General features: G+C 39.5%; 1 protein-coding gene across 1 annotated transcript in view; it reads left to right on the top strand.

The window, feature by feature from the left end:
- The window catches only part of LOC123980620 (pro-neuregulin-3, membrane-bound isoform), a 358,599-nt gene that overhangs the window by 201,501 nt on the left and 130,342 nt on the right, over positions 1-26,756 (top strand). The window lies entirely within an intron of this gene.

Here is a 26,756-nt window from a genome sequence, read left to right as displayed (position 1 = left end):
GACAATATTTTCCAGAGAGTGCAGTAATAGACATTGGCAGTGCCGTGATAAACTCCGAGTGGTCCAACAGTTTGTCAGACTTAGCAACAGTAACTAAGGAGGCGTGGCTTAATGAAGGGTCAATTAGTGGGCAACCCGCTAAATCTCCTGAGCCACAGCCGCCCTATTTGAGAGAAGAAAGGGGCAGGGAAAGCAGAAATTTGAATGGATGGATGAGTGGCAAGGAGAGAAGTTAGAAGGAGTAATGGAAAGATGGAAGAGAGGAGAAAAAAAGGGACACCCTAGAGATATAGTGACTAATAAAAGAAGACAGCATAGGAAGAGGAGAGAAAGATAAGAAAAAAGAATGGCTTGATGTTCGGAACAAGTTGGGAGAAAAGAAGGGAAGAAGATAGATGAGTGTGCGGGTGGTTTGATGTTTGCCGAATAAAAGAATGATGTCTATTTTGAGCAGGGTAGGATAAATGAGCAAACATAAATAGAAATTAATGGAGACAAGGATAGATGAAGAAAACATGGTGGACAAATAAATTATCATTTGCACAGAGCCCGAGACAAACGAGACAATGAGTGTGCAGACATGAAAAATAAAGACCTAAAAAAAGGAATAAAAAAAAAAAAAATAGATGAAGACCACTAGGTTGAAGAAGAATGACAGTTTGATGTTATACGAAGAAAGGTTTGTTGTTATTCTGTGACTTTTAGTTTCCATTACTTTCACATAAAAAAAACACATTTAGTCTTTTGGTATTTACTGTATTGGATGAAAGATTTGCTCTTTGTATTCCTCATGTGTATAATCTTTACATTTATACTATCTGAAACTATTATGTTTTATCGTTATGTCCTGTGGGCAATACATGACTACAAGACTAAATTAATAGACATTACTGTGGTAATACCATTATTTTAGTCCTAGAAGACATTCATTACAATTCAAATAACCTGAATGAAATGTTAGAGGCAAGATTGGAAGGAAGGAAATAATTGAGCAAAAAGGAAATAAGCAATGCAGATACCAAAAGTTCCCTCTAATATCATAAAGACAAGAAAAGAGCTGAAACACATGAAAGATTGATGTTTTAAAGATTATACACAACTAACTACTAAAATTGAAGCTTAGAGACATATTGAATAAACAGTTGGTTTACAGACACAAAACTGTGAGAGATCTTGCATAAAAACATATACCACCAAACCTCAACAAGGAATGTCATACAATTCATATGGTGAGGTCAGTTGAGGATTCATAACTACAACTGCTGTAATTTGTTTCAAGTGGGGTGGTATTAGTAGACTTGCTACTGAGAACTCCTAGGATGCAGTAAATAATTAATTGGGAGTACAGTTTAGATTGGGGTTCGGAGATGATTAAACAGTTTGCTTTGCTTTGCTTTGCTGCAGAAGACACAGGGTGACACTGTGAATATGTGTTGGGAGGTGGTGCATGCATTTTTGTGTTTGTTTGTTGGCCACTTGCCAAGTATCACCTCCAATACTTACTAGCTGTTAAATGCTGCTGGAATCCACACATGAAGAACAAGTAGTTGATCTAGCTTTACAACCCATTCTCACTCCCAAGTTATCACATATGGACGTATGGTCCATCGGTGTCAGTTTGGAACGCACTGGGGATCCCTATAGAGACATAGTTCAACGCATTGGGGGGAAGCCCTGTAGTGTCAGTTTTTGATTGTAAAGGTAGATATATAACAGAAAAGACTGAGTAAGGCGGTGGCTTGGGTGGATGGACAGCCAGAACCCCGACTTTGAACCAGTAGACCGGGAACCCCGTCCAGGCTGTAAAACACTTCCCAAAGTCCCAAAGCATTGCTTATTAAATAAGGTAATTGAGGACCGATGGCTGTATTGATAGTGGCTTCCTTGTACTTCATAGTAACAGTATTACATGAACACAGTAAATAAACACTTTTCTCCCTGAGATTATTGTAGTATTCCTTCTGGGTTAGAGTTAATCCAAATGCCCATTTTACAAATTGAACTTTTGGTTATTTTTCATATTTTGGGGGATTTGGGGCATCAAAGCTTCATACTTTCAAACCAGGAATCACACGTATCTGCAGATGCTTTAATGGTCTTCGCTTGGGGGCTTAGCTGTCATTGGATGGTGTGCTGGAAGCAGTTCATCCTTGTCATTTGCATGGGTTCAAATCCTGTCTCCTGCTGTTGAGTTCCTGTCTAGCTTTAGAGTACCGTGTACCATCAAATATCCTTACGGGTGCTGGATGGCCTGCTCTCCTATTGAAAAAGAAGCATTTTCTTCAAGCATATTTTTATTCTGAGAATTCAAGATAGGAGTTTACATTTAAATATGTGAAAAGTTTAATTTTTATACCAACTGAAAAGGATAAGAATGTCCGACATATTATACTAAAACCAGACAATGTCTGGCAGGAATTTGCTGTTAGAAAGACAAAATCAAGTGGGATGTCAAGCTGTCTATGGACTGTCCATCCAATGTAGGTTCATTTGTCAATTGCTTTGATTTTTTTTCCTGCTGAGTTGTTAATTAGCAGCTAATTGCATTTTTAAGCACCACCATTATGTGATAAAATCGATTGGTGTGAGAATAAGAAATGGCACACAAAGCCCTACCACTCAGCCTGGAAACTAAACATTTACTGTAACATATGAATCTGGATCACTACATCAAACACTGAATATTACGTTGTATCCCATACAGAATATTCTTCTGCTGGGTTTGTTAGATGCACTGACATGCGTTTATTGCTCTTGAGATAACTCTAACTGTAATATCAGGACAACATAGATGAATAATATATCAATATTTCCTCTCTTTCTCTAAGGATTTGGAACTTTAAAGATTAGCTTTTATCAATATACAGAACAGAGTCAGCAGCAGACCCCCACTGCCTGTACCCTATGTGTGTGGCTCATGTGTATGAAAGCCGTATCTTTTGCATGTGGAGAGAATATGCATATGTTCATATGCACTAGCAGCAGTCCATCTTTCAGTGAAGAAAATTGTTCTGTGGTGTACGACTAGCAATTTGTCACTGTTAAAATGATGTTCAGTACTTACTGTGTGTCACCCTGTAGTTATGTTGTTGTGTTGCTTTTTTGTGCACATGATCAGGACATTGCTTCTCTATAGATCAGGAAATAGGAAACATTAGGTCCTGCAATAACATGTCTCAAATATTTCAAGACTCCTCAAAACACACTTGTATATACAGTATTTTAACATAACAAATAATTTATATATTACATATTATTATATTTTAAGGACTATATATAGCAAATTCTTATTTGTAACTGGCTTTAAAATTGTGACTTGACTTGATGTCTTAAGACTCTACATATTTAGAACTACACATTTAGTTTGCAACACATCCTCATAGAGAAAGGACAGTATGGGTCGATAGTTGATGTCTCCAAAACGACCTTCTGTATGAGAGTATTATTAATTATTAATGCAAAAAATAAACACTACAAAATGTGATTTAGGTTAATTATGTCCTACGTCTTTTCTCTGAAATTTCACATGCACTTTGTCACACAGATGCAAGAGGTTGCTCATAAGAATTTACGCAGTTCAACTATCGACCAATGTTGTTGTTTTCTGGGTGAGGACAGGCTGTTTGTTTGACATGGCTTGAGACTTGACGTCTTTTGACCACAAAAGACTTCAGGAGCGCACAAAGAGGACTTGACAAAATGAATCCAACTCCAAAAACACAATCATACATTTCCCATAATACAAGCCTCTTGGTTTGTTGTACTTCCTGCATTGTAAAAGCCACATCTTTCAAACTTCTTTCAGACTTTGGAAAACAACGTTTTCACAGGCTAAGAAGTTTTTCTCATGACATCTTTAAAGGTTACCTATTATGCTTTTCCATATTTTATCTATTATCTATAATGTTAAAATGCTGGATGTTCATGTTAAATGTGGCCAAAGCTTCAAATAATGAGGTTAAAGTATTTAAAAGCCAAAACCTCAGATTTCCTCCTGTTTTGAACTGCTTTTTCTACCAATGGCTCCGTTCTACGACATACGGAGCCAGATGGAGCTGGTATTCCTAACAAGGTAATTTGCTCCGCACAGCAAAGCTCAGGCAGTCTGTACTGCTCAGGGGCAACAACAGCCTGGTAACTTGCTTCAGGTCTTGGCCAATAAGGAGACAGTGAGTTTTGAGAGGAGGGGCCTTAAAGAGACCGGAGCATCTACAGCTTGTTTCAGACAGAGGCTGAAATGAAGGCCTACATGAACAGCCAGTATAAGATAGAAAATTATTATATTTAAACTTTGAATCATGCAAAGCTGACATACAGGAGTCACAGAACTACAATATAGGAAATGCAGTATAACACCTCACTGGAGACATGCCATGTGCCAGCCTGCTTCAAATCCACCATCATCCTTGTCACTAATATACCAGGGACCACAGGACACTCTGACCTCCGTGGTAATGAAGCGCCTTGTGTTGGCACACTTAAAATCCATTACAAACCCACCCCTAGAACCCCTGCAGTTCAAAGGCGTCTGTAGACACTGCAGTTAACGTGGCCCTTCATTTCATCCTCCAGCACCTGGACTCCTCAGGAACATATGCCAAGATCCTATTTGTGGATTTCAGCTCTGCTTATAACACCACAGTGTCGACTGTCCGCTTCCTGGGCACCATCATCACCCGGGACACTTAATGGCTTTTTAGGTGGGGGAGATGAACATCAGCTCCCTCACCAAGAAAGCCCAGCAGAGGATGTACTTCCTCAGGCAGTTGAAGAAGTTCAGCCTACCAAAGACAATGATGGTGCACTTCTACACCGCTATCATCGAGTCCATCCTCACCTCCTCCATCACCATCTGGTACACTGCTGCCACTGCCAAGGACAAAGGCAGACTTGAGCATATCATTCTCTCCACACAGAAAGCGATTAGCTGCAGTCTTCCATCTCTCCGGGACTTGTACGCCTCCAGAACTCTGAAGCCAGCAGGAAAGATTGTGGCCGACCCCTGACACAAACTTTATCTGACACTAACCTCTGGCAGGAGGCTGCGGCCCGTCAGGACCAAAGCCTCATGCCACAAGAACAGTTTCTTTCCTTCCTCATCAAAAAGGCCGGGGATCCCACTGACAGTGAGTCTCAGTGAGTAATGTGATCTGGATCTGTAAAATCCGTGCAGTGTTCCTTTAAGCTGTGAGAGGCATGATTGACATTCATGTCTCTGAATCTGAAAGGTTTAGTGTGAGGACTCGTATACTTCATGTTCACCTGGAGGCATTACAACTAATCATGAGCTGCAGAAGCTGGGTCACTTGTAAAGAATATGTGGGAATCCCTGTTTGTCATGTCACCGTCACTATGAATTCAGCAAAGGTGGTTGCAAGGAGGGCTTGATGAGGCTTCATTAGACACTGCAGGAGTTTCTAAACCTTTTGTTGGATACATTTTTTTTCCTGTTTTGTTCTAGTTTCTTTGGCTTTGTTCAAATTTCTGCTGATATATTTTCTTCAGTTTTGTCGAACTATTCTCGTCTCTTCTCTTCTCTCCAGCAGAATGCTTAGAAACCCACTTTGCTTTAGGCTTGCTTTGAAGAAATGAATGCCATTATTGGCTGAGAAGGAAATCATTCAGAGTGAAATCTTGCTGACTCCAGCAAGCAAAAAATCTTGCACCTGTCAACTCAGTTGCAACCTAGAAGGTTTTCCCTGAGACATCCATAAGCCCCCTCCCCCACTACAATTAGGCTGATGGTGGGTCACAAATACATTTCCAATTTTATTAGACAAAGATGTACTGCTCCTACGTAGGCATGTGAAATAGACCTTCAATGATTGACTGGCTTATCAAATGGCTGACTGGCAAACTGAACGGCAAAATACAGCAGCCATGTTGCAGGCTACTGATCATTGATCTTGACAAGTGACACACTTGCACGAACAGCCTGAGTCAGGCCGGATACTTCTACCTCAGACGGACACAATTAATTTTAGATCCATTTCTCCATGCTGCCAATGGCCATTGACTGCCTATTCCAGCCTGCTCACAGGCTTTTGACTTCTGAGAAGCACAACATGATTCACTCCCACACCTTCGTCCTCCCCCCTCAAACCCTTCTTCCAGGCTCCTGCACATGTCAGCTTCATCAGACACGTATGTGGCTTTCAGGGTCTGTTAGAGAGGCTGCTTTTCTTTTCATGTCTGTCTCTTTTGCTCTTTTGCTCTTATATTCATTCCTCTATCATTCTAAGTCATATTATTTTTTTCCATAGCCAGAGGAGGGCAGATCCTCCATGTTTTTGGCCTCTGGAACACGTTTTGTCAATGTCATTATTTTCTGACATTTTATTTACAATGCAAAGAATTGTTAGTTGCACACTTAAAATTAGGTTTAGATTAGGGTTGGAGGTAGACTTGGGGCTAGGGAACACATAAGATCAATGAGGGTCCTCACAAGTACAGAAGCACAAACCTATGTGTGTAGCACCACTAGTGAGAAAGATAGGAGCTGTGACAGCCAGACATAGAGATAGCGCTTCTCATGTTCTGCAAGAGACAGCATGGTAGTGAATATTCAATTAAGTCTTATCAGATATGTTTCCTTCCTGTGTGTTTATTTTTTGTGTGTTCATGTGTAGTCATTTCTCCCTGCATGCATGTGTATGTGGCAGGGTTTGCGTGCGCACATGGAAATATCTGACACAAGCCCTTCTTCCGTAAGAGACACTTATTGATAATGTCTTGTCATAATGTGCCTTTCAGACGCGTGCAAAAAGAGCTCATTAAAAAGCCATTATTATCAACTTGTGATGTTGCAGCTCCGGTAGATGGCACCACCTGGGCACCGTCATTTCAGTTGCTAAATATTATGTCATATATCATCCCTCAGTTCCTCACTGGAAATTCCAGATGAATTAATTTATATGACTGTTTGAATACAGTTCAGTGTATATGTGCCTTTATCTCAAAACGGCCTTCACATAAAACCAATTGCCACTTCCAAGCAAATTCTTTTGTGTTTGGTGTTGCAGATCACAATAGATTGACAAACACATGCAGGATGGAAACATTTTTTTTCACATTACTACTCTTCATTATAACAAACAAAACATCACCTTCTTCACTATGGATGAAAGGCAATTCAGCAAAGGTTCAGAGTTAAAGCAAATGTTTGTTCCTCTTGTCAGCTACTACTATTTTAATATGAAGTCATCACAAAATAAAATATTAGACTTTAGAAAACATGAAATTCATTCACATTAAAAAAATAGGAAGGCCATGACCTCGGTGTCCTCAATTGCATTTCCAATCCCGGTCAGATCTTCCAATCAGTGTCTGAAGGATTTGTCCTTAGAACAGAATATTTTGAAAGTCTATCTTGTTTTGTATTTGGATACTTTTTGTTAGGCTTGTCATGCCATTGTCAAGTAAGTGTTTGATTTATCTGGGATCCATCCATCAGCGTGTCCCCATCTACAAATAAATGCAAACATCGTCTTCATCTCTTATCTATTTTTGAAGATAGAAAAGAGAGATCCTGAGAGACACAGACAGCAAAAGAGAGATGGGACACAAATTCTCTTCAGAAATCAGATGCGCTCCAAAGGCATGATATGCGAAAAAAAATATGAGGCATTCGCCCATGCTATGAAAAATGATACCTCCATTTCACCACTGAGAGAGGGGGGGGCGGCAAAGAAACAGCAATGGATTGATGCCTGCGTGTTTATTTTGCTTCTCGATGCGGAATATGTAACAGTTATTTTCCACACCAGCAAGCAGTGGCCTCTGAAATGATCCCCCCCTCGCCATCAGCAAATACATAATCTTCAGACAGTGGAGCTGCTTTCGTGGCATGCAAATTAAACACACCTGAATGGATTTCATTATGGATATCTACCACAGAACCTCTCATCAAAGCTGGACAATCTTGTATGAAAGGATCCACATACAGTTTTTAGGATTAGATTTCTTTCACAGTCACCTATGTGTCTTATTAATCCTTAACCTTCTGGTGTACATTTCTCTGCGGTAATTGTCAAGATGTCAAGCTTTGTGTGAGCTTTTGCTCTTATACACTTTTGACCGTTTACCTGTGTCATCTAAGAAAAAAATCCCTATGCAAATGTTTTCTTTGGGGGATAAAAGTTATTATCAATGAGATTTGGACATTATATATATATTTATCCAGAAAAGCTCACAAACTCAGCAATTCATGAATATAGAGTCACTGGACTTCAGTCAGGATGGAGAAAACGACTCTTTGGTCTTCTTCCCTCCATCTGTCCCTCTTCTCTGCTTCGTGGTCTGGCTGTCTCCATCCTTGGACTCTCCTCATGTGGACAAATTAATTTCAGGGCTCCACAGGGTTTTCCAGTAGAGGCTTCGTGTAGAGTGTTTCTCTGAATGTGTGTGTTTTAGTGTGTATGTGCGGAAGGGGGAGATTGAGGTCACTTCAACTACCTCAGCTGATGACAGGGAGAAAGAAAAAGAGAGGAGGTGGAATCAGCCGATAGCAGGAGATGCCCAGTGGATGGTCTGAAATGTTCTGTGGCTAAATCAAATGCAGCATGAATATAATCCATCTACCGTGTTCCCTTCACCAAGCAGATAAGTGTATTCCTCACACTATCTGTGGGAATGACAAATCTATCGGACATCCATCGCCTCAGGTCGGGATAAGGAAAGTGTCTCAACCGGCTACGTGTTGATGTGCCTCTGCACTGAAGCTGCCGCTGTTCCCATCTGCATGTTGAATTACCTCATTGACCTTTTCAGAGCCTGAACAGGTCAATTATTTACAGGTAATCTAATGTAAAACACTCTATTGGCTGAAGGCCAAATTGGCTCACCATTCATGATAACAGACTAAAGGAATAATTTTGTATTTCTTTGACTGACGTGCTAATTAATATGTTTAAATAAGAAATGTCGGTATCCTTACTCTAAGCTTGGACCCAATATATTTGGCACTAAAGCAAACAGGGTTCAGTAAATGATAACAGTTTAGCCCACTTTAATCGCACTGTGCCATTCCAGGTTATGAATAAATTTTCACTGTGGTCTTTCAACTGGCCTAAACCTCCTTAGGTTCAGTGTGTATGTTTTCAGTGGTGTGTAAAGACCTTACATAATAAACGTTATGTTTTTAATACCTCAGAAAGAGTCCTTTCTATCTACCTAACTGCGGGTCCCCCCTTCCATGTTGCGTCGTCATGTTTCTACAGTAGCTGAAAACGGACAAAACACTCTCAGTCACTAGGTTCTTCTTCTTCTACTTCTAGTAGAATTCAGGCAGTGTAGAGGCTCATCACTACGTTGAATACGTACGTTCAAAGAAAAAGAAGAAGTAATAATATACAGTAATATACAGCAGGTGTTGGCAAAGAAGTTTAGCATCAGAGCAATTTTTCAACGATTAGATGGTGTGTGAGACTATAAGACATAATATTGGATGGACACTGAGTTTGTTTAGCTCAGTTACTAAAGGCCAGGACTCACACCTGAGAGGTTGCGTGTTTAATCCTGCCTCGGGACAATTTTTTTTTTCTGTCGTTCAACAAATGGATTCAGCCTCACATTACGGCATGTGCTGCAGTGTGTGTGTGTTCCAGTGTTTGATCCGCATCCATCAACCTACGGACGCCTTTTCATTTCCCACATATCTCCTGGCAGAGGATATTTAGGGGAATCACGTTTTCTGACGGCTCTTTCAGAGGTGTGTCAAACAGGAAACAGACTCTTGAAAGCTCTTAATTCAACTCCAAATAAAGCATTACAGCAAAACACGCTTCTTGCGCTTTTATTTTGCAGGTAAAACTACAAAGAGGAAGTGATTATGTGAGTAACTGTTGCTGTCATGACTGAGATCTATTTCAGCACCGCTATCACAGTATTTAGTTATTTATATTTTTTGTTGCTATCAAAGCACCATAATCTGGCTGAGGGCCAGATATTATTGCTGGTGGGCAGTTTTGGCGAGGATCCACAATCACAGAGAGAATTAACGTGTTTCCCTTGTCAATGTTTGTATAAATTTTCTCTGTTGTGTGGTTTCTAATGCTGTGGTGCAGAAACAGTGACAATGTTTCACACTTTCAGACAATTCACATTTTTCAGTTAAACTTACAGTAATAATAATACAATAATAATAATTCAAATTAATTTCATTGAAGAATTTCTCATGTAACAACAGCAAACTTTTTTGCTGTTTACCACATTCTTTTCTGTGGCAGAATAATATCAATCTGCTCAGTGTGATCACCATATGTTGATAGAGCCTGTATGAATGAATGACTGACAAGGTCGTCTCCAAAGGCAGAGACAGAGCCACACATGGCTGTTCTGCTGGCTGCAGCACTCAGCCTCTGTCACTGTGATGGATCTCCTCCACCTGGCACCTCCCTTTGCTGGCTAGGAGCAAAGGCAAGGTGTGTGTTTGTGTGTAGTGTATGCTTGTGTATTTGGTGCAAGACAGAAGAAAAGGGGACTGGGAATAGCAAGAAAGAGGTGTAGGGGGACAAAGGCAAGAGAGGGAGTATGGGGTGGATATTTGTATACACTGATAGCTCTGCATAGATCATTAATTTAATCATTTTGTGTGCTGTGTGAGTTTGTGACTGCAGTTGGGGTAATAAAGAGAAAGTTATGGCTTCTGGAGAGGTCCGTGTGGATTCTCTGACATTCATTGCATTTGCAAGCATGAGTGGAAAAATGGGAATGGAAGGGAAAGTGAGATATTGAATGCAGAGCATTTGCCAAGAACGACTGGTGAAAGAGAAGACATATTGACATACTGACAGAGGGGGGGGGGAGACAGACAGAGAGACAGAGGTATCAAGAGACTGACAGAGAGACAGAGAAGTACAAAGAGAAACAAATAGAGGGAGCGAATGAGATGGAGAGAGGGAGAACCAGACCAATCAGCAAAGGTTTAGATGATAACATGACTCGCACGCTCTCCAAACTCCCAAACCTTGTAAAAAACATTTTTGAAATAGCTGTTGTAGATATGAAACAAGGTATTTTTCTGCAAATCTACTGTATGACCTACTTCCTGTACAGCATGCTAAAATTTACAAGTGATTGTGAGTTATGGCTTCATTGAATTTTATAGACTGTATAAAGAAAATGCATCTTTTCCCATTCCGAAGGTTACTAGTGCATTTAAAAGATGGAAAATACATCTTGGAAACTAAAACAGGTTTAGGCCAAACCGATGTATTTAAATCTACTCAGAAATGCAAGATAACAGCCATTATATTCACTATATTAACTTTACAGTCACTGCCTGCATCTTTTGTCAAGAGAAGAGATTTATATTTAGCTGAAATGCAATACAAAAGAAACATCAAAGGCCTGTAATGAAAATGGATTAACATATACAGTAATAAAAACAATGATTGACTGTTGCTGCAGGTTGATATTTTCTACTGAATGGAGAAAATAGAGTCATTAGACCACCAGCAAACAAAAACAACTAAACTGTTCATTTGCAGCGTTCTTTAAACAAGTGAAGTGAACATTACAGGATAGTGGTAAATGTTAAAACATAGTGTAACAGTAGCACAAGAAGAGGGGAGTTATGAAGTCAGCAAACTGGCTCAGTAATGTCAGTTACACAGCAACATCTATGTAAAGTTTGCTAACATAAGCTAACAACCATAGGCCACTGGTAATATCAGACCATGTGAGGCTGCAGCAACAAACCCCCAGAGCATAATTAATTGAGCAAGGGTGCGTTTTGGTGTTATAAGTGTTAGAATGTGGTAATACGTCTTTACAATTACAATTGTCTCATGTTAAACAGTTTGCTATAAACAGCAGTTTTGATTTTAACAATGTATGGACAATGATATTGTCCATACAAATGAAACGATGATGCCCATAGTATGTTTTACACAACAACAGCTTTTAATGAATCACATGCGGCTCAATAATAAACAGATTTATTCGTCCATAGATAGCTAGAGTGTGGTTTAACCAATTACAAAGAAATGAAGTGTTGTGTCTGGCCAATTTGATCTCGGCTCTTTTTTTATGTTTTAGTGAAGTTATGAATAATATTTGTAGAAAAAGTACTTTATACTGACTAGTTAGCGGTGCCTCACACATGTATCTGTCTATAAAGCTGGATGTGACACATTTGACATATTGATGATCTTCATTTTGAGTCCATGTTAATAAATCCTAAAGGAAACCTCTATAGAAATATTTCAGCTTCTTTATCTTTTCTTTGGACAGGATAACACTTCTGGGGTTATCGATGATAATAATTGTTAAATTTGAAGTGCATTTGTTTTTTGGCACTCTGTCTTTCTTACGTCCTCTCAACTGTGTTCCCTCTGTCCTGATTTGTAACAGCTCTAACAAAAGCAGCCACCACATGCTTTTCCTTAAAGACCTTGACTTTCCAAACATAGAAGGCCAAAAAGACTGAAAAACACAGTCAGATGTTTGGCCTGGTTGTTCTGTTATCGTGAGCTGAGAGTCATTGCAGCCACAGAATGCAAGCAAATATGTGTCTGCTTGTATTGTATACTCATGTACAAGTTTGTGCTTGCTTGCTTCTTCTCTGGCATTGAAGTTGTTTGTATTGATTGTGAGAGTGTGTGAGAGTATGCGCTCTGGGCACCTCTGCTTTTTGATTTATAATTCTGTTCTTCGAGAGAGAAAAACAGAGAGATGGAGAGAGAAACAGAGAGGCCAGCACAGGAAGAAGAGTATGGAGAGAATATTGATGATAGACGGGCAGAGAGAGAGATCACATGAGTTAGATAAAGAAACAAGATAGAGAAAAAAGGAAGACATGCAAGAGATGGAGAGAACAAAGGGAAAGAAATCAGAGGAAGATGAGATCAACTTATAACTTTTTCCTTTTCTGAGATATGATGTAGCTTGGGCAGGTGGAAGCTCTGTGAGAAGAGATTGGCAGGCTGCAGATGTTTATTTCACTGTGCTTGACTATCTTTTATTTAGCCCTTAGGCTGCAACATTATGCTGCTATGTTTGAGACTCGATGTGGTGCGTTTTATAGAATTTGGACCCCATGGAAAACAGATTTACTCGCTGTCGTGTTTGTTTTTACACTTGCTTTGCATTGTGCCGAGTCCAGCCCAGGAGGAAACTACATGCATGGTTAACAGATGTTATGAAAATTGTTTATTTTCTGTCAATTGACTCCAAATAAGGGCGTTAATAACCATGCAGATGTGACACAAAAAAGAAACCACATTGAACGTCACGTGGCACCTCCACTGGATGCCGAATAAACATGGTTAGAGCTTGTAGCGTTGCTTCTGTCATCTTACTGTAGACAATCAGTGTGAACGTAGAATGTTGCAATCCTCTGAAAACTTCATGCTCCTCAAACACTTAATTAACTTTCATAACTCATAGTGGCCTCTCAGTGACCCCAGCCTGCACTGTGAGTAACACAACTAAACCCCTGGGTTGTATCACTTCAGTGTGAGCTAGTGGTACTAAACAGATGTACAGGGAAAGTGTCTGCCAAGTTTCTAGTTGTTGCTTAGTGACAACTGAAAACCTGTTTGAAGTGCAAAGACTTTTTGATGAAAGCTGCGCTATTTTGATCTTAGAGTAATGCACTCCGAAGGCTAAAAAATGTGACTGTGCAAACTTTAGAACAAAGAAATTACCATTGGATATGTGCCTTTATATTCAATTTCATAATTACTTGTTACCATATTCAAAAAGTTTGTTGATGTACTAAAATAGCAAATAAGTGCAAAACATACATTTCAGAGTTAAATCAATTTAGAGTAGCATTACAAACAGGCAAGTGATATTTTACTAGTCTGGTCCTTTACTTAAAGGTTCAGTTTGTAATATTTTTGAGGATCTATTGGCAGAAATGCAATATAAGACGCATAACTGGGTTTTCATTGGTGTATAAAGACCTTACATAATGAACCCTTGTGTTTTTATTAACTTAGAATGAGCAATTTCTATCTACAGAACCGCAGGTCCTCTTACATGGACGTCGCCATGTTGCGCCGCCATGTTTCTACAGTAGCTGAAAACGGACTACCAGTGCTACAGACCGCATTTTGTCCTTCCGTTCTTCTTCTTCTTCTTGTAGAATTCTGGCAGTGTAGACCTTCATCACTATGTTGAATACATACGTTCAAAGAAGAAGAAATAATAATATACAGCAGTGGTCGGCAAAATATGTTTTGCATTGGAGCAATTTTTATCTGTTAGATGGTAGGTGAGAATGTAAGACATAATATTTAAACTGTATGTTACAGTCATCTCAAAATAAAGCATTGCGGCAAAAATCTTCTGCCACTTTTATTTTGCAGGCAAAACCATAAAAAGAGGAATTGATTATGTGAGTAACTGTTGCTGTCATGATTGAGATCTATTTCAGCACTGCTATCTTCTTATGAAGTCCTTATGAGTGCTCCTTCACATCTTCCCTGTGTGAAAAATGTTTAGAAAAATACATTTTTCAACCGCAGCCATTGTGTTCTGCAGACCCACGAGTGTTTCTAATAATTCTGATTAGACCTCCATTCAGGTTAAAGGTGGGAGGAGCTATACTGGGAATTATATGGGATCACTGGACTCCATGTATCAGCAGGGTACAGATAAAGTATCAACTTGCTGGTGAAGAAAATGGGACATCTTGCTGCAATAGAGCAATCGGACAAATATTATATATAAGTCGAGTTAACACTTAGATTCATCAGGTGGACAGAAACACAGCTTCAAATGAATGCTAATGCTGCTGCTGGATGTGTAAGTATCCAACTTTAAGGTGGTAATATGTGAGTTTGCTAGCTTGTTGCATAGACAGATTACAGGACACACATAAAGACTCTCTACACACCGAAATAAACCTATACTAAAAGATCACATTCACTGTAGGAAGTCTTAGAGAGGGGGTTAATTGTTGTCAGACAAGCAGTCAGGCTTCAACTCTCTCTCTCTCTCTCTCTCTCTCTCTCTCTCTCTCTCTCTCTGTGTGTCTGTGATGTGATTAGAAGCCCAGAGCCATTGGTGCCACAGAGCGAGGACAATCGTGTCTGTCCCAAAAGTAATAGGTTCTTCTTGACTTAATTAAGAAACTCACTCTGCATTCCATGTAAGCGGGGTGGTGGTGGAGGGGCTGTGAGTAAGAGTGTGAGTGGGTACACATGTGGCAGGGCGCCCATAAATCAGTGTCTTGCTGTTTGTGGATTACAGATTTAAAATATCTTGTAAAAATTCTATTTTGTCTATGAAGAAAATATGCATTTTGTACTCTTTGAATATCCTTGCACACTGAGCTGCTATGTAATTCCCTGTGAACTGCAGATGTTTGATGGTATTTAAATAGTTTAGGGCTGTTTAGTAATCTGACATTCCGCTAACTTTGTCTAGAGTTCTGTGTAATGCGCTCCAGAAAAACTTGATAAATAGAATGATTATCAGAAGAAAAATGGGATTCTCAAAAATATGCTTACTCTTGCACTAAAAAGAGAAAGCGAGCGCCTTGTTTGGAAAGTAGAAACACCCATGTCTGCATCCCGAGAGGCGTGACTATCTCACTACTGAAGTACAAGTTAAATACACAAAGAAAAGGTACAGGCTAGAAAGATGGGCACACTTTTAACAGGAAAAAGGTTGTCATTGTTCAAAGAGAAGAATCTTGACGACTTTAATAGAAAGTGTTTGCTGAGCAAAGCTGCTCCTTTTAAGCATCAGACAGACTGTCAACCTCAAGCTGTCCAGCATCACCCCACTTCTCAATTGTTGGCTCTACTGCAGCTCCACAGCAACAATTACAGTTTAGCTGGTTACTCAAAGGGAGCTCATAAGGATCATAGTTGCTGATGTAGTGGAAACAGTAACTTATAGTGATTAATCACCCTGGATGTACTCTCTTTCCTTCCGTATGTGCATGGTGCACTTTAACTATTAATTCCCATAGCTCATGAGCAGCACATATACACAGGCGTCATCAGAAAATCTAATCTTTTGGGCGGATATTCTGCCGACTCAGTATGTATTGTGATTTGATATTATTATAAGTTGAATCATATATATATATATATATATAAAAGCAATGTGAGGTCACATTTATGTATACTAGCACTTTTAATAACAGAACAGCCTTCAAAAGTCTTTGACCTGTATATTAATTACAGGCCTATCAAGAGAATTTTGTATGGGTATGTGCTTAAACAGACAGAAAAATATGAATAGTGTTTTAAGTATTATGGCATTGAAAGACAGATAGAGAAAATAACATATGCATGAGTGATAGAGAGGGTTGTTTCCAACATTGGCAGTAAACTCTCCAACCTGGCCAAAGAGTGTGAAATGTGGCTACATGCTCGATGTAATAAAGTTCACTAAATAAATGTAAACATCAGTGAGGTGAAGCTGTCAGATACATAAGAGGTGTGGGCCATTCCAGCATATAAATAGTCTTATCATAGGCACACGCACAGCATCTTATACTGTCAAGATGAAGAGATTTTGCTATAATGTGACTGAGCTGGAAGAAAATATAATGATAGGGTACTTAGGATAGATCGCAGCTTCTGGTTTTGGGATTGGATTCTGTTATATTTGTAGCTTTTTGTCCCAAGGTAATGTGGCAAATGAACTTGAATTGTGAACATTATGTTTACCAGGATTTTTTTCCAGGTCAAGTATTACTATAAGATGCTGTAAATATTTTAAGATACCCCCATGAAAGAATGCAGATGGTACAATTACTTTGAGTGCTTTGTTGACATGGAAGGAGATGGCAGTGACCACAGGAGAGAAACAAGAACAAACTGTTGTATCCATTAAGTCCCCACATATTTACTGCAAGTAATAATTTCTCGAATGTTACATGGGTGAGTTAAATTAGCAAACTGCATGACCTAGCTCAGGTTTCACACAGAAAGTCAGACCTCTTAGTGTAACATCTGTAACAACTGTGAACCATCTACCATTGTGTCCCTGAGCAAGACACTTAATCCTTAACCCCTAACCCCTCTGACATATATAGCAATTGTAAGTCGCTTTGAATAAATGTAAGGTAAAGAGAGTGCCAACCTTTCCGCGTAAAATTCTGACTTGTGCAGTGGCTACATGTGCATTCTGAGAAATTAGTTTGAGTATGCTAGCTAGCACAGTTACCATGGTGACAGAAGAACAACACAATCTTGTATGATTTTAAAAGTGCCTTCATCTGCAGAATCGAGGAATGCTGAAAGTCACTTGACCTGAATACAATCCTAATGATCCAATCATGTGTGATTGTTTTTCTGTCCTCCCATACAGACTAGACCTATCATCCTAAACACTTCTAGGAGGGAAGCAGTGTGAAAAAATCATTACAGTAACAGCAGTTACAAAGTCAGAAATAGTAGATGAGACAGACGAGACAACATACATCATCATGGACGTAAGGTATACAAGCCGCTAAATGTTAAATTAGAACATCATGAAAATTTTGCTTTTGCTTCAAATTCCACTAAACACCTGCTGATTGATTTAAATACATGCCAGAAGTAAGAAGGCAATCTGAATTTAGGTGCTAACCCTATCAAACCCAATAATTAGTATTTTCGTCCGCTTTACTGTAGTAGTAGTAGTAGCAGAATGAATATGTGTTGTTACATTAGTACAAAAATGGTAGTTATAAAACTAGCAGGAGAGGGCATATTAGTATGAGTAGCAGCAGTGGTAGCAGCATTCACATTCACATTAGCAGCCAGTTTGTGATTATTATCTCCAGTGTCAGAATGGAGCCTGCAGGGATACGAAGCCAATCCAGAGAGAGCGTGCTGGAGCTATCACCTGGAGAGTAATGAATTTCTCCACTATAGAGCCAGATGGCCAGGGGACGAGACGAGGCCTGATACTTAGCGCTATTTATTTGGCGAACCCTGGAGGTGTCCTGCAATACGATCTGAGCAGAGAACAGGAAAGAGTTGGGGGGGGACTTATGGGCCAGGCTGGACTGACTGACACACAGACAGATTAGCAGTGGTAGTGGGCCTATCTGCACGAAGCAGGTGTGCTTAAAATGAGCCACTGGAGTGTGTTTATGTGTGTGTTCATGTCTGAAGGAGTGTGTGTGTGTGAGAGAGAGAGAGATATCCGTGATTAGCACGTTGTTGACCACGGAGGTATCTTGACATACTGACATGTTGCTTTTGTTTGGCTGTACAGTCAGACCACAGAGGCCTGTTCACACACATCTGTCTGTGCCATGCTACACTGGGCCAAGTATCTGCAATGCAGTGGCTGCCATTGCTTAGCTCTGCTGCCTCTGTGCAACACCCCTGAGTCCACACAGACAGATTGAAATGCACACACGCACAGATGCCCACATGCATACACACAAATGTAAGAAAACATATACACACATAAGCAGTGAATTGAATAGACAGCTGCTCTACCTTTACTCAACATTGGGGGTCATTCCTGCAAATGCCATCTCCTCTCTCTCTTCTTTAACTAACCCCCCCCCCAATCCCACCGCCTTCTTTGCTTTGCTTTTCTCACCTACTCACCCTTCGCTCTATTGACCAGCTTGGCCACACTGTCTGTCTCCCATTGATCTGAATATAAAGTTGGATGGGAGAGACATATCTCCCGGCACGGCGTAAGAACGAAGACTTAAAGCAAACAGGCAATTTCGAGGACCAGTCCTCGAAATCTATTTTGTGTTTGGCCGCACCACAAAATGTATATTCTTCAATCAAAATAATCTGTAATGGAGGTATTCAAAGCAGTTTTTTTTTAAAAGACAGCATATCACAGACTGGTGCTTTTATCTCAAAAGAGCCTTGATATCTATGAAGGTGATTGGGTGGATATTTATTGGACAGCTGTATAAGAGTGGGGATGAGAGAAAGAAACTAGAGGTGTGCTGTTATCTTTATTGGATCATGCTGTGCAATTATGATATCCTCACACCACCATAGCCACACTGTGTATGTCATTGCACCTACAGTGCTTCCTCAGAAAACTGCTTTGGCTTCTCTAAGTGGGGCCGTGGTCCTCACTACTTCAAATGACTGCTTGAAGGTTAAGGTTGGTTTTGGTTTTACATTAGCGTTAGGGTGGGGGTTAGCATTTAGATGGGATGGAAAAAAGTTGCACCAGGGGGCAGAAGAGCGTACACAATGTTCACAATACCCCTCGGCCTCTCATTACAAACTCCTCCCTCGAGGTAGGAGGTGCCAGTGTAGTATAATAAACCTTACATACAAGTTCTGTCCTTTTACTGATCATGGTGAATGTTAACAGTAGCAAAAGTAGAGAGGAGTCATAAAGTTGGATTCAACCTTTCATTTGTAAGAGGAAGGGTGGGGTATTTCTTCCCTAAAAAGATAAATAGTCTCACTATGATTCAATAACAAGTTATAGTTTCACATATTGTGCAGTGTGCCCAGTATGTAGTAGTATGCAGGCCTGCATGTGTTGCAGTCACAGAGTTTTGCCCATGTGTGTTCCAGTTCTTTATTGAGAAAAAATGAATAGGTGCCCTTGCTTTCAAAAAAAGGAAATTGCCAGTGACCCTGCTGTTGCAATGGTGGGCTGCAGATGGGCAGGTAGACAGCCATATAAAGATACTGGAGCAGTAAGTGTTGGCGGGGGGGAGGACAAAGTGTGGACAAAAAGATGGACCAGCAAAGAAGAAATCTGTGTTTTTTGACCTTTATTTACAGAGGGATTGTTTGCTGAGCATGCCTTGGGTGCATTTGAAAAGTCTTTTTTGATTAGGCAGGCTCCAAAGTGAGTGAACTGACCCAGAAGTATCTAACTGGCAGCCATGATAAAAGCTTGTAGAATTCTTTAAATGCTAAGGAAAGATGCTTCAGGGTTCGCTTTGCTATCTTTGTTTGCAGAGGAAACACAACATCATCCTTTATGAAAACAAAGGAGATATGACTGTACTAGAATTTTTTCTTCGTCAGTAGGGAACTCGGGTGTTCCCAACTGACTTTCCTGCCCATGAATGCTACTATTATATGTTTACATGTGTGTTTGGTTCAGAACCAACAGAAAATATTTTAATAAGTCTACATGCTTTCATAACTTGTGAAGCAGGAAGCAAATTAAGTTGCACAGTTGATCACGTCATTTGATGCTTTTAGCACATTGGAAGAAGGCGTACAGACAGAAGAAGTACTCCAGTTGCAATAGCCAGGTACAGTCAGGTGCAGTACCAGCTTAAAGTGGTTAATGAAAAAGCTGCAGATTATATCATTGTGTTAATTTTAAAATCTTAACAATTGAGCTTAAAGTTTAAGTTAGACAGTCCTGTGTGTACTCAGAAAAAGCTAGGAGTTGCTGCAGTATATCATTTTGCGCAGTGCAAAGTATGTCATGGGTAATATATTTATGATCTCTGGAGTGAAAAGGATGTGAATGATTCCATGGACAAAACAACATCTGTTTGAGGATTAAAACATCTGAGTACATGAGTTTCTAACACCTTTCGGATGGTTTGTTCGTAAATGGCTCCAGAATGCACCATCAGATGGCTTTCGTTGTGTGCTACCGATTAAGTCACAGCCCATGCATTAAATAAATGAATTATCTCATCTGTTTTAAATGCAGAGCATGAACATAATCTAAATATCAGCTTCACAGTTTCACTTATCACACCACAGGCACAGGCAACCACTGCTAGAGCCAGTTCCACAATTGGATTTTTTTCACACTTGTTCATACATTTGTTTGGCAGAAATACACTGAAAAGTCAAAGTGGGATAATAAAATGCCATTATAATGGCCAACTTAAATCTTACCCGAGAGTAATCAAAGAAACCACCGCCAGTGGGTTCCGTGTTTTAGTCCATTAAAGGACTATATTGTACCAGGACACAGGAAGACATGTCGCCTCCAGTTATTTCATATAAGTCATTTGTTTCCCTCAGTTAACTCTATCAAGTGCCCATGACTGTCTTGCCCCTCCTCACATACGGTCTGAGAGAGTGAGCAGCTACACAGCAGACCAGTAAGTTAATAAGGGGGAAGATTTTACTAAGTCAGCCACAGCTGATAGCTGGCTGACGTTCTCAGGTCAGCTGTTAATTATGATGCACTGAAACTTAGATGGATAATGTTAGCAATGTAAGAAATTTAGATGGACACACAACATGTATACTGTATATTATTCTATGTGTATACATATTAATTCATTCTTTGCAATGACTGTGTGGCTATAGTATCTGTAAATCTGCCGTTTGTTGTTTCACATGACCCTGTGCACAACATTGTGAACTTGCACTGGCCTCAACTTCTCTGGAGGTTGATGTTTTCTGTTGGATCTTTTAGCCCAAATCTGTTTTTAGAAATTGAATGCCTGCTACGACACACATTTTTGTCATCTGGCTTTGTGTATGCATTTATATTATTACAGTGCAATTCATTGACCCAATTGAGGTCCAGTCCAAAGTTTGGGTGGTGCATCTTCATCCAGTTTAAATGGCTGTCTTCTCTGTTTGTGAACTGCTACCCTTCTACACCGCTACTTACATCTTAAACACCTACCTCCACCTCTTTCTACAATAGAAAAAAACATGTCCCCTTTTTGCTTCTAGTCCAGTTGCCTCTGGTCTATTCTTTCCCTCAGGGCCAATCAATAATAAGAACTAGCCTGCCAGAGACCTCTGCTATCAGTTAGCATGGCTGCCTTGCTAGTTAACAGACTGGCTGGCTGGCTGGTTGCCTCTCAGACTGCCACTCTGGGGGTATGTTATCCGTGAAGGACGCCATTACAGGCCTCCATTACGGGACTGTCACGTTGTAACCCCCTCTAACACATCTGTTTATGGGTACATACTCATGTACTGAGATGAAAGAGAGGAGGGAAGAAAGTAAGAAAACATGAAGTAGTGACTGAGAGACATAGAGAGAAGATGCAAAATATATAATAATCATAACACAAATTTTCATTTTCATTTTCTCCAGTGCATACAGTCATGTAGGCAAGATACCTTCTGCCTTCAGTATCAATCCAACATGTTCACCACAGACACATGTTTCACTGATTCTACTTAATCAGCATTTTGTTGGTAATTGTTAGCTCTTGACTTGTATTGTGCTTAAGTACAGCAACTGGCCCTTTGAAGGTAAATAATTTAGAAAAGATTGCAACACCAGTAAAGAAAAGCTTTGTGTTTTCGCTTGCAACGTGGCTAGACTGCAAATTCTTTACATTTTTAAAAAACCAACTGCAATATTTTCTGCACTAAGCATATTAAACATTCGTTCGTTCAAACTCTCAATGAAAAAGCATGGCGAAAGATCCGTTTCATTTTCTTTGTTTTGTAGTTCAATCCAACACCAAAATGACACAAAGCAAAGTGTAACCACCCTATAGAGACCATTGTCATGGTCTAATATTCAGGAGATGCTGACTCCTAGATTATTTTTGAGGGGAAATATTGGACTTGCTTAATAAAGTATTTGCTGACCACATGCCTTGGGACCCATTGTTAGCTAATCTTAGAACTCTCTAGTAAAAGACAAGCAAAATATGTATTTATTCTGCTTGCAGCTGCCAAGAAACTTATAGCTGCGAGGCATCTTAAGAGGGAATCTCCTACGACACATGGCAATCTGTACATAGTAATTAATTCAATATGGTTGAAAGTAGCAGTGAAGGGTTGATACTAGTTAGGTTCCCGTTAACGGCTATGGGCATCTGTCTTTTACTGTGTGAACATTTGGTCTATAAACCTGATTTGCCTTTGACAAGTGAAGCTTCTGAAATGAAGTAATTAAGTGGGTGTGATGTACATACATGAGCTCTCTGCTGACTTTTTTAAGAAAAACAATGCTTTTTCTCATTTTTGACATTTTGACACCAAAAAAACAAACAGTTTGAGGAATATCAGGGAGTTTAGTAATTACTTAGTTAAAATAATGATTTTGACAGGGTGTAATATAATCCTGAGGTACAGTATGCATTAATGTGTTAAATACAGAAAAGATCTCTCCTTAACCAAGTGTTTTAACAGCATTGGAAGCAAACCAAAGTTTCCAGTGTCGATGTCCTTCTTTCCTCCAAAATATATTTCTTAATGTAAATTAGTTGTATGAAAACGTATTTTGTAGGAGACAGGATTGCACTGTCAGGTCTCCGCATTTGAATGTGTAAATGCTCAGATTCAGGCTTTATGTTCCCCTGCTGATCTGGATTTAATAAAATGGAAGAACAATAATTAAATCATGAACACTGCATCACTTGCACCCACTAGTGACTAGATTCATCTCAGTGTTGATCTCCTTAGCATATTCTTTGAGATGGTTCTAAAGACATCAGTGTCACTGATGGGAGTTCAGAAAGGGCTCTGATTGATCTTGTTTATCATTAAATTTTTAAGTGTTACATAAATGGCTGCTGCCTTCTCTCCACTTCACCCTGGCATTGCCTTGTTCAAATTGAAAATCAGCAGATTTCTTATTCCTTCCTCATTTTCTTCCTGTAAACAGACAGATGGAGAGAAAAGAAGGAAAAGAGGGATTGAAGTGGAGGGCTATGTTATCCCGCGCCTGATGGTTTATTGATCCTTGTGGTGCCTCTCCCTCATTCTCTCTTCACAGCAGGCCGGAGTAAATTGGACTGTTTTCTTCTGCAATGATTGACGTGTGTCTTCTGTGAGCAATGTTTTTAAACTTGCAGTGATATTTTCACCAAATTGAAAAGATTTTTGTCGACTTTGGCATTCCCTCTTAAAATGACACAATTCTTTGAGTGCGTGCTACGTCTGAGCTGACAGGTGACGAGTGCTAAGCTAAACAACCTACAGTGCATTGTGACAACTCTGTCAACAAAAAACAAAGGGAGAGGACGACAAATGGCGTTTCTGTCACTCATCGCCAGGACTAACAAAACAGCACAGCCCAGTCCAAGCATGAAATCATGTCTGGAGGAAAACCTTTTATGTTTCAAAAAAAATCTAGTAGTGTTGTAGAGCAAGTGCTAAGAAATCAGTGCTTTGTGATTCTGGCCTTTGTTTAAGTGTCTCTGCAACTGGAAGCCACAGGAATTGTGTCAGGACATACAAAATGGTATTGTTGCATTATGAATTCCCTCTTACTCTATTATGAATCTGTCTTTCTTTCTCTTCATCTTTCTAGTTAGCTGCTGAAAATACATTCTTCAAATTTAATTAAATCCTATTATATTCTTGTGAATGTGATCTGTAAATTAAGGCTTTAAAGAGGTTGTGTTGAGGTGCCAGTTGGTTGATGCGTGGATCCATGTACATGCTGTAGTTTTGTCATGCTAAGCTGACTTTATAATTTCCATCTAGTGTGAGCATAATGTGCACTTATCATACAGTCATATTAAGTCAAATGACATGGGGGAGCTGTCGAGTTCTAACCCTATAGCCAAAATTGAGTTAATATTGAATGATTATGCATAAACACTTTTAAAATGATTTATTTATCTTCTTATGGCAACTATAGTATGGCTAAAGTTAAAGAGAGATCATGATTACTGGTTTAAAAAAACAACATTAATTGTTCTTCTGTGACAGGAAGCAAACTCCAATATGCTGCATGAAAGTTGGAAGCACCCACTTGCATTGCCGTAGTTTACAGTTTGTCTGTGGCTGCTTCAGAACTGTTTTGTTGAAAAAAACAAGACAGCTTTTTGTCGCATTCAAATTATACAAATTGTCGGTTTCACACAGTTCCCAAAAATCTGGCAACTATGAGGATTCTGAAACCAGAATGAAGGTGGGAATATCTGGAGTGAGCAAAGGCATCTGGACACACAGACCGCACAGCCTGCCCTGTAACTCATCAGCTCCATTGCACGTGTAATACAGCAGAGGGAAAAACATGGCTAATATTCAAGAATTCAATGAAAGCAAATATGGATATAAATTTTATTTGTAATTTTATTTGTTTTATTTCTCCATCAAGCAGCATCTGCAGGGTTTACATTGTCTTGTGTTTTCAGAGCAGGTTAGGGTTTCACGTCTCCTTAGTGAGAATATACCCTCACAGTCAATCAGCGTGTTGAAAGGTATTCTATGTAGCCAGAAAGACAAGCTGACAAAAGCATCATGCAGTCAGATATCGAATCATTTCAACCTCCAATGCCATATTTGTTACAAAAGTTTTTAGCTTAGAACAATAAGTTCAATATTGCCTTGAATCAAGCATTCACATTGTTCTCTCAAAAAGTAAATGTTTAGTCTAAAAGTTGACTTTAGGACAGTTGCACTACATACAAATTATTTAATATTAAATAAACATAGTTTGAAGCGTTCCTCCAGTGATTTAGTGTTGCACTACCGCAAAATTAGGAAAACACAATTGTCAAAAGAGATAAGACATCCTAACTTTTTGTTCCTAGTATGGGGCACCCCCAGTTTGCCCAAGACGATATTCATCCTAAAAAGTACGTAAGAAATATTTACTTACTACTTTTCTCATATGGATGCACTTTGAGAACCACAGAAGATTTTATAAAACTGTTTGCACAGGCTGGGAAGGACTCCAAGCAAGTCAACGCCGATCTCAATATGTTCGAATTTTCAGTGGTGTTTACCTTTAGCTGCAGTAACTGTGGATTTAAATTTGGATTTAAAAGGGTTCACATGCTCAAAAGTTGATGAAACATTTTTTAAACAAGCTACCACTTTAAGACCCTCTTGTCATCATGTCCAACCTATTGACATCATCAATATAATAAAAACCATCTTACAGCTGACCTAACTTCCCCTCTCACATGAAAACTAGTCCCTCAACAGCCAATTACCAATGTTTGTTTAACATCCCAAGTGCCCTATCACCACCCAGCATCTCATAATTTAACCCACCGCCCCCACACACACCTCATACTGCTGATTAAGGGATCTCAAGCAAAACTGAAATAACTCACCTCGCTTCCCCCCCATCCATTCCCCTCCAAACACTGCTTATTATTAATCTCTCATTATCTCTTGATTGAGAAATCTTCAGTTCATTTGGATCTATTTTCCACACACCATTAAAGGACAAGCTAATACAGAAATCAGTACACCAGTGGTAATAACAGCATCCTCTGAGAACTGAATTTTAGTTACTGAAGCATAAAGTTCTAGCTCATCATTGTTCATCCAGCTACTTTAGAAAACATGGCTGAGGGTTCGCTAATGAAAGGCCTTAGCAGACTCATGTTTCATTTGTAAGCACAAAGGAAACCGTCAGCAGTCTGGTCTGGTATTAATAAGAACATCAGCAGTGGTGCAGATCTGATTTCTCCACACGTCTGAAAGCCGTGCCCCGACAAACTTCAAAACACTGCTGATGGATGACTGCCCATGAACTCTCTGAAATGTCTACATACATTGTCTTTTTTGTTTCATAAATTATCCTCAACAAGCACAAAAATGCCTACAACGCCTTTAATTGCACCCGGGTTTCACTTTTTTCTAATCAGGTCATTTTAGCATTTTCATATTTTCTCTTAAGCAACTGGTGCTTCTCTTATTAATTTTAATGATAAGATCATCCATTAAGGAACGCTGAACTGATTCCCTCATAAGTGTGTACTGTCCACAATCAGCCATGCATGTTGTGATAAATCTCTGGGAAAAGTGAAGCTCTCCAACAGCACTACTGTGACCACAGATTATTCATCACAGCAGGACAGATTATTACCCGTTCTCCATCCATCTTTCAGCCGGTGACATTGCAGGGTCTAAACAAACAATAGTGTGTTTGGTATTATCCACAACGTGCAGTATGTTATGAGGCGGTGGCAGCCACTTGTTATGGATGCTTGGATGGAGACT

The sequence above is a fragment of the Micropterus dolomieu genome, linkage group LG12, assembly GCF_021292245.1.
Source record: "Micropterus dolomieu isolate WLL.071019.BEF.003 ecotype Adirondacks linkage group LG12, ASM2129224v1, whole genome shotgun sequence".
NCBI lineage: Eukaryota > Metazoa > Chordata > Actinopteri > Centrarchiformes > Centrarchidae > Micropterus > Micropterus dolomieu.
This window is presented reverse-complemented; position numbering and strand designations above follow the sequence as displayed.